This window comes from Girardinichthys multiradiatus, chromosome 12 (assembly GCF_021462225.1).
Source record: "Girardinichthys multiradiatus isolate DD_20200921_A chromosome 12, DD_fGirMul_XY1, whole genome shotgun sequence".
NCBI classification, from domain to species: Eukaryota; Metazoa; Chordata; class Actinopteri; order Cyprinodontiformes; family Goodeidae; genus Girardinichthys; species Girardinichthys multiradiatus.
Genome location: NC_061805.1, coordinates 48658403 through 48669218, shown reverse-complemented (window position 1 = coordinate 48669218; position 10816 = coordinate 48658403).

The following is a 10816-nucleotide window of genomic DNA, read 5'->3' as shown; positions in this document are numbered from 1 at the left end:
CTGAACAACTTTCCTTTTGCCAAATTTCTAAAACTCAAACTGCTTGGACAGTCGTACAGGGACACAGACACTCTTATAAACACATACACCCACAGATGAAGACAGCGGACATTTGTTAGGGTGATAATTTATTCCATTTTCCCAGCAACATAAAATATCTGTCTCTCTCACTCTAATGTTTGACTTTGTTGAAAATCTGTCTCAGAAAGTCTTAAAAAGTCTTAAACTCTTCAACTTTCAACCAACGGCTGACATTTAAAGGTGTTTTTCTTTGCCAAGTGATTTTTATGTGACGAATAACAACGATACTGTCATCTGTTGGACTTTGAGTTTAGTTTCATAATTTTGGTTTCATTGTTGCATCTTATGTTTAATTTTATTCTTCTGTTTTTGGTTACTAGTGTTACTTTGACTTCAGGGACAATCTGTTTATTCACCTCCCTGTGTAGCATCCAGTTATTACAAATACTCCTTGGTTCAGATACACTGATGTTCTCATCGGTTGGTTCAGTTCATTAAATTGTGTTTATTCACCACTCTCTTGCCACCTTATCTCTGCATTTGAGTCTCTAACAACACCAAAACATGACGTATGCATTATAATTCTTATCAAGCTGTCAGTATAATATAGATAACGATTTTATGGTTACTAATGAAACACATTTATTACTATTTAGGTTGCTCGATGTAATATTCTTTTAAAAGAACTGGATACATTTGTTGCCTTATTGTTTTTATTTCACCTCTGAAAACGAAAACATCAACTTAACTCTTTTCCACCATTTTTAACTAAACTGAGTGAAAATGCTCTAAATCGCAGATCTTCACACCACGGTGTTTTCTTCTCTACTTGTGTTGTGTGCGGAGGCGCTGACCTTCTGCACCGGCAACTCAGCTCTCTCTAAACAATCCTGTATGACCCCACCCCACCCCCCGACTGTGCAACACCTCTGAATTTACCCCTACTAATGCATGACTGTGACTCTACACATACATCAACGTACAGGCCCCCACTGAGCGTGCTCATCAGCTGTAAATACCAGCAGTCTGCGCCTGTATGCTGGAACGAGCGGTCTGGGAGAGGGGACCGTGTCGAGAGGTGACAGGTTTGGCCTGACACTTAAAGAGGACGTCCTGTAAGCAGAAGGTCACCTCCCTGGTTGGCTCAGCGGGAAATGAATCCTGACTAGATGTCCTTGAGCTAAACAATAGCCCACAATGTGACCCTAAATGGACTATATTCCTGAATTCCTACATACAGGATTCCATACTTATCCAGACCAAAATTTCCAGAGTCCTTTTTAGCTCATTTTTAAACTATGAACACAAAAGTTCACTTTGAATTCATGTCAGATATTTCTGCAAAGGTCAGAGGTCAAGCTCTGAATATAAAACCTGGAGAAACAAACAGGAAAGAAGAAAGAGGAAAGGACAGTGTGCAGATGGATGGACGGACGGATGGACGGACAAACATATGAACGAACAGATTGCAGGAAACCCAAACAGATGCACAAAAGGATAGACAAACATCTGGAGGAACGGACATGGATAGATGGAAGATAGATGGATGGATGGATGGATGGACTCATGGACGAATGGACAAAATAACTACAGCAGCTCCAGACTCTTGCATACTGTAAACCCTCCTAGGTCTTCTGGTGGTCTGAACCTTTACCAGAGACATATTTCACCATCAGATCAAGATGTTCTGAGTTTCTAACAAATTAAATCTATATCTGACAGGTTAAATATTGTCAACTGTATCTGCAAAACAATTTCACAAAAGAAAACTCATTCATTGGACGTTGTTAGAAATAACTTATAGTTTCTATTTCGAGGCGATCCTGCAAACATGACTTGGATCAAACTACATCCACAAGCAGGCAGTTTAGCCACAGACCCAGAGGTAGAAAACATTCCAGCCACAGGAGAAACATCACCCTGATTTAGATCTACGCAAAAACAACACAGCAAAAACAGATGGGGGAGAATGGATCTTTCTGTACAGACAGGAGCAGCTCCAACACAAAACATTATGTTTGTGCCGTTGTCTCATTGGGGCTGTAATCCCTCAGGCAACAAACAGAAAATAACCGTCAGGACGGATGAACCTGCGTGCTGTGAGTCGCGACTGCTGCGGCGGGATACATTGATGCTGGCTGGCGTACCTGTCGCAGAAAGCTGCAAGCGCAGTTCAAAAACGAGGTGGCTGGTGTCACACGAGTCTGCAGAGGGACTCTGACAAATATGAGCACAGCAGAGAAGCACACCGTGAGGCACTGTCAGCACTTTTTCCTCCACATTTCTGCCTTCCCTGCCCTGCAGGACATCTTCTCTACATTTTATTTCAGCTATATCTATGAAATAAGGTTTTTACTCCATTCTTTAACGTGTCAGAATCCTATATGTTTTCTGGTTTTATATCAGCACAGTCACTGTATTTAAATTAATGATTTATTTTCTCTTTTTCACATATCTTGCCTTTTTTTTTTTATAAGCATAAAAATCACATACAAAAAAGTAACTCAAACCATCAAATGCAAATCCTTCAGTCAGTCTCATAAAGCAAAAGAGGTATAACAACAAAATATATGTAAATAACGTAAACTTGACCATAATAAACAACATATGGGTCCCTAAAAATGATCAGGTCTGCTGGAGGATGTATCAAAAATAAATACACATTTATCTTCAGAATTGAGTACAAATCAGATCTTTAATTTGATTATATTTATATAGCTGGAGAGAAAACAAAGCATGAACAGGTGGAAAAGTACTTCATGCTCATTGTTGGGTTTGGTGGAGAATATGTGATGCTGTGGGCCTGTATCTCGACGGCAACCTTGTTAGAGTGTTTGGCATCATGGGTTTAAAAAAGTACCAAGAAGGAAAGGTTGGAGAAAATATACCATGTTTTAAAAAAAAATCTGGTGTCCTCTCTAAAAACAAGTGTAAATGGGTCGTGATTCGGTCTCTCAGCAGGACCATGATCCAAAACGTGTCCAAATTAACACAGAATGGTTCTTCTTCAAGACCCAAGAGTTTGGATGATCTAAAAAAATTGTGTCAGGATTAATAGTGAAAGATCCTTCTCTGTGTGTGCTGCAGCCTTATCAAACGTTATAAGAGAAGACCGAGTCCTGTCTTGATTGCCAAAAGCAGATTGCACAAAGCAGAGAGTTCAGGTTCACATAGAAACGTGGACGTTCTTCGGCTGGTTGTTAAATTGTACTATTAATATCCACTTAGGTAGCTTGGTTTGCCACTGATATGAACATTTTTATTTTAAGTTGGTTTAAACTGCTAAAGTCAGGCAAATGGGTCAGTGTAACCCTAACCAGCTGTTAGTTTCCAACCACTGAGGGATCATTTCATTTCCATCTGACATCCCACCACTACATGTAGGGAATATTACCGATTATCACTTCCCAGAACCTTAGTTCAAATAATCCGAACCAACCCTTTTACGTCCAACTTAAAGGGTTGAACAGGATGAAATAGTTTATGTTGGGACGTGTGGCTGTTTAGCTAGAAATGTATCCAGTTTCCATGCTTCCTGATGCAACTGGAATGTGGGCTGGTGCTGTAAAAGTAGTAGATCCCAATCCCACATGCTGATGTTTGAACCCTTGAGCCTTTTGTGTGGGTTGAGCTAGCTTCCTGCTGCTGCTGGAAAACCTTTTCCAATGGTGAACATTGTGACTGATATTACTCAGCACGGCACAGTCTGTTAAATCTGTTTGCTGTGTCCTCATACTACAAGTCAAGTACATGATCAGATATTATTTTTAAAGGCTTTTCATTCAACTGATCCTGTGTACTGTGCAGATGAAAAACAATAATAATAATTGGTACATCGAGACAGAGAGCACTGATGAATCCAAAGTCCTTCCCTCCTCCCAGATGGTCTTTCAGCCTTTTAATAATGAAATCTGCTTGTGTTATTTAAAAAATTACAATAACCTTTCTGCTAATCCCTCGATTTACGAGCGAGTACACCTGGATTTCTGTGATACACGTAACTCTGAAATCCCCCAGCTTCTGATAACATATTAGGATTATATCTTAGATACGGTTCTTCAATAAATAGTTCAGATAAGCATATCTGTTTAATTTTATCCACTCTCCCTCCCTGCGTACAGGATTACAGAGAGGGGCTTGGGTTTTTGCTGAGCGCTGGTACTGCAGCCTGCAAGCAGAACATGTAAACATCTGCACAACAATTCATCAGAGAAATTACAGACAGCAGAATGGAAAGCTTCAAGCTGTGTATGTTTGATCAGGAAAACCGTACATTACAGGAGCAGAATAGACTTATTTATGTTATGAGCCTGCGTTGGATGCAGAGGTGTTGTGAAGGTCCCTTTACAATGGGGTGATTGGCTCGGCTAAAAAAATGTATATGGATATATTCGGTCATTTAGACATAAAATAAATATAAGATCTGTTATTTATCTCATTGGCCTGGATGTGTGACAATCAACACAGGAGTCCCATCAGAGATAAGAAAATATACAGAATCCGTTTTGGAGGACGTTCAGTTGTTTTAAATTAAATAAAATTACAGCAATGAGAATGTAATTAAAAACGGGATATTCTGGCTTTTAAAATCATACCAAAAAATTACACAGTGTGTTTACATACCAGGCATCTGACCAGGTCACAATTTTGATGTATATTTTCCAACTCCCAGCTGTTTAAATCTGAATCCTTATTGGATTAAAGCATGTCAGGTGATGTGTTTTTGTGTCATGGGGGAGCGTGGGGCCTAAAACGGCCAGCAACTTATATCAAGGTGTGCATAATTATAAGAAGGCCTCTATTCCTCAGACAAAATGGACCAAAACAAGAGATTTAGGTGACTCTAATAAGTAAAAAAGTCTTTCTGAGGGATGCGGCATTCTTGAAATGGCCACGAGATTGGGGTTTGATGAAATGTTTAGCAAATACTCAACAGAGTCACAAGAAACCTGTTGAAAAAAAACCAAAACCACAAATTCGCTGCCAAAGATGTGAGAAGAATCAAAAATCAAACTAACAGGAACCCGTTCTCTTCCAGTGCTGCATATTCCAGATCTTTAGCTAACCTGGAGTGCCTGGAAGTACAAGGTGTTCAGAGACAAGGCCAAGGTGAGAAAAACTTAATCCCAACCACCACTGAACAGGAAACAAGCTGAACCTTCAAGAATGGGCCAGGACATACCTGAAGATATACCTTTCAAAGGTTTTATGGACCAATAAGATGAGAGTGACTCTTAGTGGACTAGATGGATTGTTTCCAAGGTAAAGGCGGGGTACTGGTATATTAAACAATAATAATTTTCCTGTCATGTGTTTTAGAATATGGATTAAGATTTTTTGGCAGTGGTTGTAGAAATGCACTTTCTCCTGTTGTGTTGTGTGTGTTAAGTGAAGGACCAAGGGGCAGACAGGAACAGGCCTTGTTAGAATCTAATGATAACCACAGAAAACCCACAGGAAGACACGGAGAACAGGACAAGGAACACAGAAAGTGAAACAGGCATGGAAACGGGGGAACGGAGAAACAGACCAACAAAGGAACGGAGAGAGTAACATAACAGGACAATTTTCGGAAGTGTAACAGAATGATCCAGTGGAGAACAATGAAATAGAGGGCATAAATGCTCAGGGAGCTATTGTCATGTTCAAACAACCTAAAACACTTATATCATCACAAAAAGAAGAGAAAGACAAAGAATTAGTTATTTCACTCACTGCGAGGAGAACGGACAGAGATGTGCTTTTCAGTTACAAATCTCCTACCGTTCTGAAAACCATCTGTCTGCACCTCTCTTTTTATCTTTGGGGGTTCCCTAGTTACAATAAACGTTGCTCTCTAAAGGATGGGAAAAACAGCTGCATCGTAAACAGGTCATAAACACCATTATCTTTTAACAACACATTTCCACAGTCTCCCCCATCTTAAAATCAGTGTGTCTTCTGTTCAGCACAATCAGCCTTCATCTTTATGACTTCCTCAACTGTGACTGCTTCCTTTCCAGCTCCACTTTTGATCCTTGCCTGCAGACAAACTCATCACATCCTTTCTCACACATACATCATGAAAGGTTATAAAGATCAAATAGTCAAGTTAAAGAAAAGGAAAATATATAAGATAAGAAGAAAAATAAAAGATAAAAACTATATACAATTATTCCAACATTTATGAAGAATGACATGGGATGTTGGTGTGTTAAACAGGAGATAATGTGGAGCAGCTAGGGCAGAAGGTAAGCAGGGACACTGAGGGAGGGAGACTAATTAACACAAAGGTGCTGATCTAAGACACAAGGAAACACTTAACTAAGGGGAACTAACCCACTATTTGCAAATTACTATTACAGAACATAGGAATAAACTAACTAAGCCCAAAGCAACAACTAGTATGGCAACACCTTAGAGACTATAATGAACACAGAGAAATAAAAAATATACAGCAAGAGCTTATAGAACGAAAACATCAGGATGATTATGAGAACACAAACACAAATGAAAACCACCTTGTAAGGACCATAAGACCTTCTTTTTTCTTTACAGCCTCAGTAATGATCAGTGTGGGATTCAGCATCTTGGCCAAACATACTTTAGAATAGAGGGGCTTCGGATTAAACAGCAGATCTTTCTGTTGGAGGTTGACAACTCTTCCCAGGGAGATAAAATCTCCAACTGATATGTAATTCCTCAGACAGATGGCTCAGAGAAATGCTCAGTCTCTGACAGATTAGCCAAAAGGAAAATTACTTAGTTTAATATTTAAGAAAATAAAACACCAAAATACAAAGACAGTCACATGCTACTTTTACAATGCGCAAATAACAGTAAAAAGTTGTGTATTGTGTCTTAATTGGAAGAGTTACATGGCCTAACATATTAAAAAGAGTGACAGAAGTGCTAAATTTTGCAAGCACCAGCTGACCACGACATCTTATTTTTCTAGGCCAAACACCACACTCCCTGTGGCTCACAACCTTCCTCCCTCTTGCTCTCATTTTATTTTTATTTTTTACCTTGTGTGCTGAAGTAAATAGCACCTGCATGTTGTGGTGCCTTCACCCTGCCTCAACAGATGGTCCTTACCCTTCATTGCACACACACTCTGGCACCTTGGACGCTGGGGAAATCCTTCAGTGGCTTATTTCGCCAGTCTCTCAGAGCGCAGCCGAACACGCTAAAAACACGTATCTAAAGGCATGTGTGCAGGGTATAGGTCTTAGAGACACCACAAACAGTCAAACAGAATGCAGAACTAGAATAGAAATCTCATTTATTGCCCCTCAGTGAGAAATTCAGGTGCATCAGAAGCACAGTAAATGAAAAATGGAAGCATGCAGATTCAAACCAAGGTAAAAAGGTAAAAACTAAGAGGTTTGCTTAGAAATAGTATAATAAGTTTGTACAAGTTGCTACACTAATCCTTGGATGTCTGTTACATTTTATGACTTACGTCTGTATTTATCTTTGAAACCGATCCGTTGTTGACAATAACAAATGTACCCCAGCGAGAGCTGTACAAAGCAGGGAGTACTTCCTGGGGAGACTTCAGTCATTTCAAGTCTGCAAGAAATGTTTTGGTAATATTCCAGTTTGTTGAGCTTCACCACTTTTCAGTAGAATTTTAAGCCATTTTTGCTTTTTGATGTAGCTGTGAGAGCAGCTTTGTTGTTAATTCAATGATATATTGAAAACATATGGGAACAGAAAACAGGAGAGAATAAAAATGTAAGGTTGTCAGGAACCAGAGCGCAGCTACTAGGTGATAATGTGCTAGAAATCTCACAAAAAGTTAATAGACGAGTGTGTACTAGGCCACGTTGGTTACTTTGAACATGAACTGTTCATTTTTGACATGTTAACTGAACTTAAAACTAGTTATTGTTCAGGTTGAAATTGCCCCACGCTGCTGAGCAGCATTCCAGACAGCACGCAAACCCACTAGCAGACATAAGAGGTGGGAACCTAGTGTTAAAAAGGCTGTTCTTTAGCTACATACAGGGGTTGGACAATGAAACTGAAACACCCGGTTTTAGACCACAATAATTTATTAGTATGGTGTAGGGCCTCCTTTTGCGGCCAATACAGCGTCAATTCGTCTTGGGAATGACATATACAAGGCCTGCACAGTGGTCAGAGGGATTTTAAGCCATTCTTCTTGCAGGATAGTGGCCAGGTCACTACATGATACTGGTGGAGGAAAACGTTTCCTGACTCGCTCCTCCAAAACACCCCAAAGTAGCTCAATAATATTTAGATCTGGTGACTGTGCAGGCCATGGGAGATGTTCAACTTCACTTTCATGTTCATCAAACCAATCTTTCACCAGTCTTGCTGTGTGTATTGGTGCACTGTCATCCTGATACACGGCACCGCCTTCAGGATACAATGTTTGAACCATTGGATGCACATGGTCCTCAAGAATGGTTGGGTAGTCCTTGGCAGTGATGCGCCCATCTAGCACAAGTATTGGGCCAAGGGAATGCCATGATATGGCAGCACAAACCATCACTGAGCCATCCACATGCTTCACTCTGGACATGCAACAGTCTGGTTGGTACGCTTCTTTGGGGCTTCTCCACACCGTAACTCTCCCGGATGTGGGGAAAACAGTAAAGGTGGACTCATCAGAGAACCATACATGTTTCACATTGTCCATAGCCCAAGATTTGCGCTCCTTGCACCATTGAAACCGACGTTTGGCATTGACATGAGTGACCAAAGGTTTGGCTATAGCAGCCTGGACTTGTATATTGACCGTGTGGAGCTCTTGACGGACAGTTCTGGTAGAAACAGGAGAGTTGAGGTGCACATTTAATGCTGCCATGATTTGGGCAGCCGTGGTTTTATGTTTTTTGGATACAATCCGGGTTAGCACCCGAACATCCCTTTCAGACAGCTTCCTCTTGCGTCCTCAGTTAATCCTGTTGGATGTGGTTCGTCCTTCTTGGTGGTATGCTGACATTACCCTGGATACCGTGGCTCTTGATACGTCACAAAGACTTGCTGTCTTGGTCACAGATGCGCCAGCAAGACGTGCACCAACAATTTGTCCTCTTTTGAACTCTGGTATGTCACCCATAATGTTGTGTGCATTTCAATATTTTGAGCAAAACTGTGCTCTTCCCCTGCTAATTGAACCTTCATACTCTGCTCTTACTGGTGCAATGTGCAATCAATGAAGACTGGTTACCAGGCTGGTCCAATTTAGCCATGAAACCTCCCACACTAAAATGACAGGTGTTTCAGTTTCATTGTCCAACCCCTGTACATTAGCGCTGATAATTTGAATAGTAGAATGATGCATTTATCCATTTTGGAGTTCCCACTTTCTTTCCTTTGACATTGGGGATCTGGATCAAAGTGTCACATCTTTTCCATTATGTTTCATTCAACTAAGCCCAGAATGATTTATAGATTTAATTTGTAATTATTTTTATTCAACCAACAAGTTTTCTGATAAAAAATGACACAGGCATACCCTAAAGGATTATAAGGCTCAGTACAAGAAGTATCATTTCTGAAAACAGAAAAAAAAAAAACTTATTTGTCCTGTCAATAATTATTTACACATATTTTTTTTATTTTATGTAATGAAAAATCCTTGATTGCCATTACAGTAATTAAAAAAAATTTTTAATTGCCGACCAGTTTGCATGTTTGTTCTGGTATTTTGATCATTTATCTTTGGTAATGAGCTCCAATTCTTTGTGGCTGAAAGGCATCCTTGCCATCACCCTAATCTTTTGCTCCCTCCACAGATTCTCTTTTAAGTTCAATTCAGGACTCCAAAACAGTAATTATACTTCATGTCAGAAGAAAAATGTTGGTAAAATTAAAAGGTTACTTCTGCTGATATCTGGGATAAAATGCATTGTGGGAGATGTCCCGCTTGACAGTGTGTTACACCAACAAAATGGACCTAAAGGTTCAAGCTAAAGCTACCAACAACAGGGATGCAAACACACATCTCTTATTACAAATGTATGCAGCAAAACTTTAAAAATCTTGCCAAAAAGAATTTATAATTGACCTTCCAATTAACCTGTCACCGTCCTAAAGTCGTCTCACTGGTTTTGCTTTCTCTAGTTGTTTCTTTGATTATATATATATATATATATATATATATATATATATATATATATATATATATCAAAGAAAAATGCAACAATTAGATTAATTGGTGTCCTTATTCCAAGTTTACTTTTTGATTTAAACACTGCTGATATACTTGGTGCCTTACTAAAACCACCTCAGTTTTAGAACCAAGTGCTTTGTCATTAAACTTAAATATCTATATAATTATACCCCACATATTAACATGGGCAGGCGTGTGCATAAACACGCAGCCGCTCTCCCTTCACAAAGCATCTAGCAGAAAGCTAGCAGCCATGCAAGAATCCATTTAGACGAGGAGGAGCTGTTCTTTCCTTGAGCCCGATGTGAAAATATGCCTCAGAACTCCATGACTGTGTGCTGGCAGGATGTGACTGCAGGAACAATGTGGAAACAAATAAACGCCTCGTGGCGACTAACTGATTAAATTAAAGACGTCCTCTGTGTGAGCAGTGCTACTCAGAGGAATGTTAATGATGAAATTAACGGCTGCTGCTTTCCACTCTGCGCATCGCACCAGTCGCATCCAGTCCGGCCCGTATCCCCAAGCTGAATTCCTGAGCGGGATAAACTGCATGTGGACGCAGGCTTCACATCTCATGTCTGCTCTGTCAAAGTGAGCAGCAGCAAATGCCTTTTGTTTTTGGCATTAATTAGAATCTGATGAACTGCTGAGCTGCCTTCAACG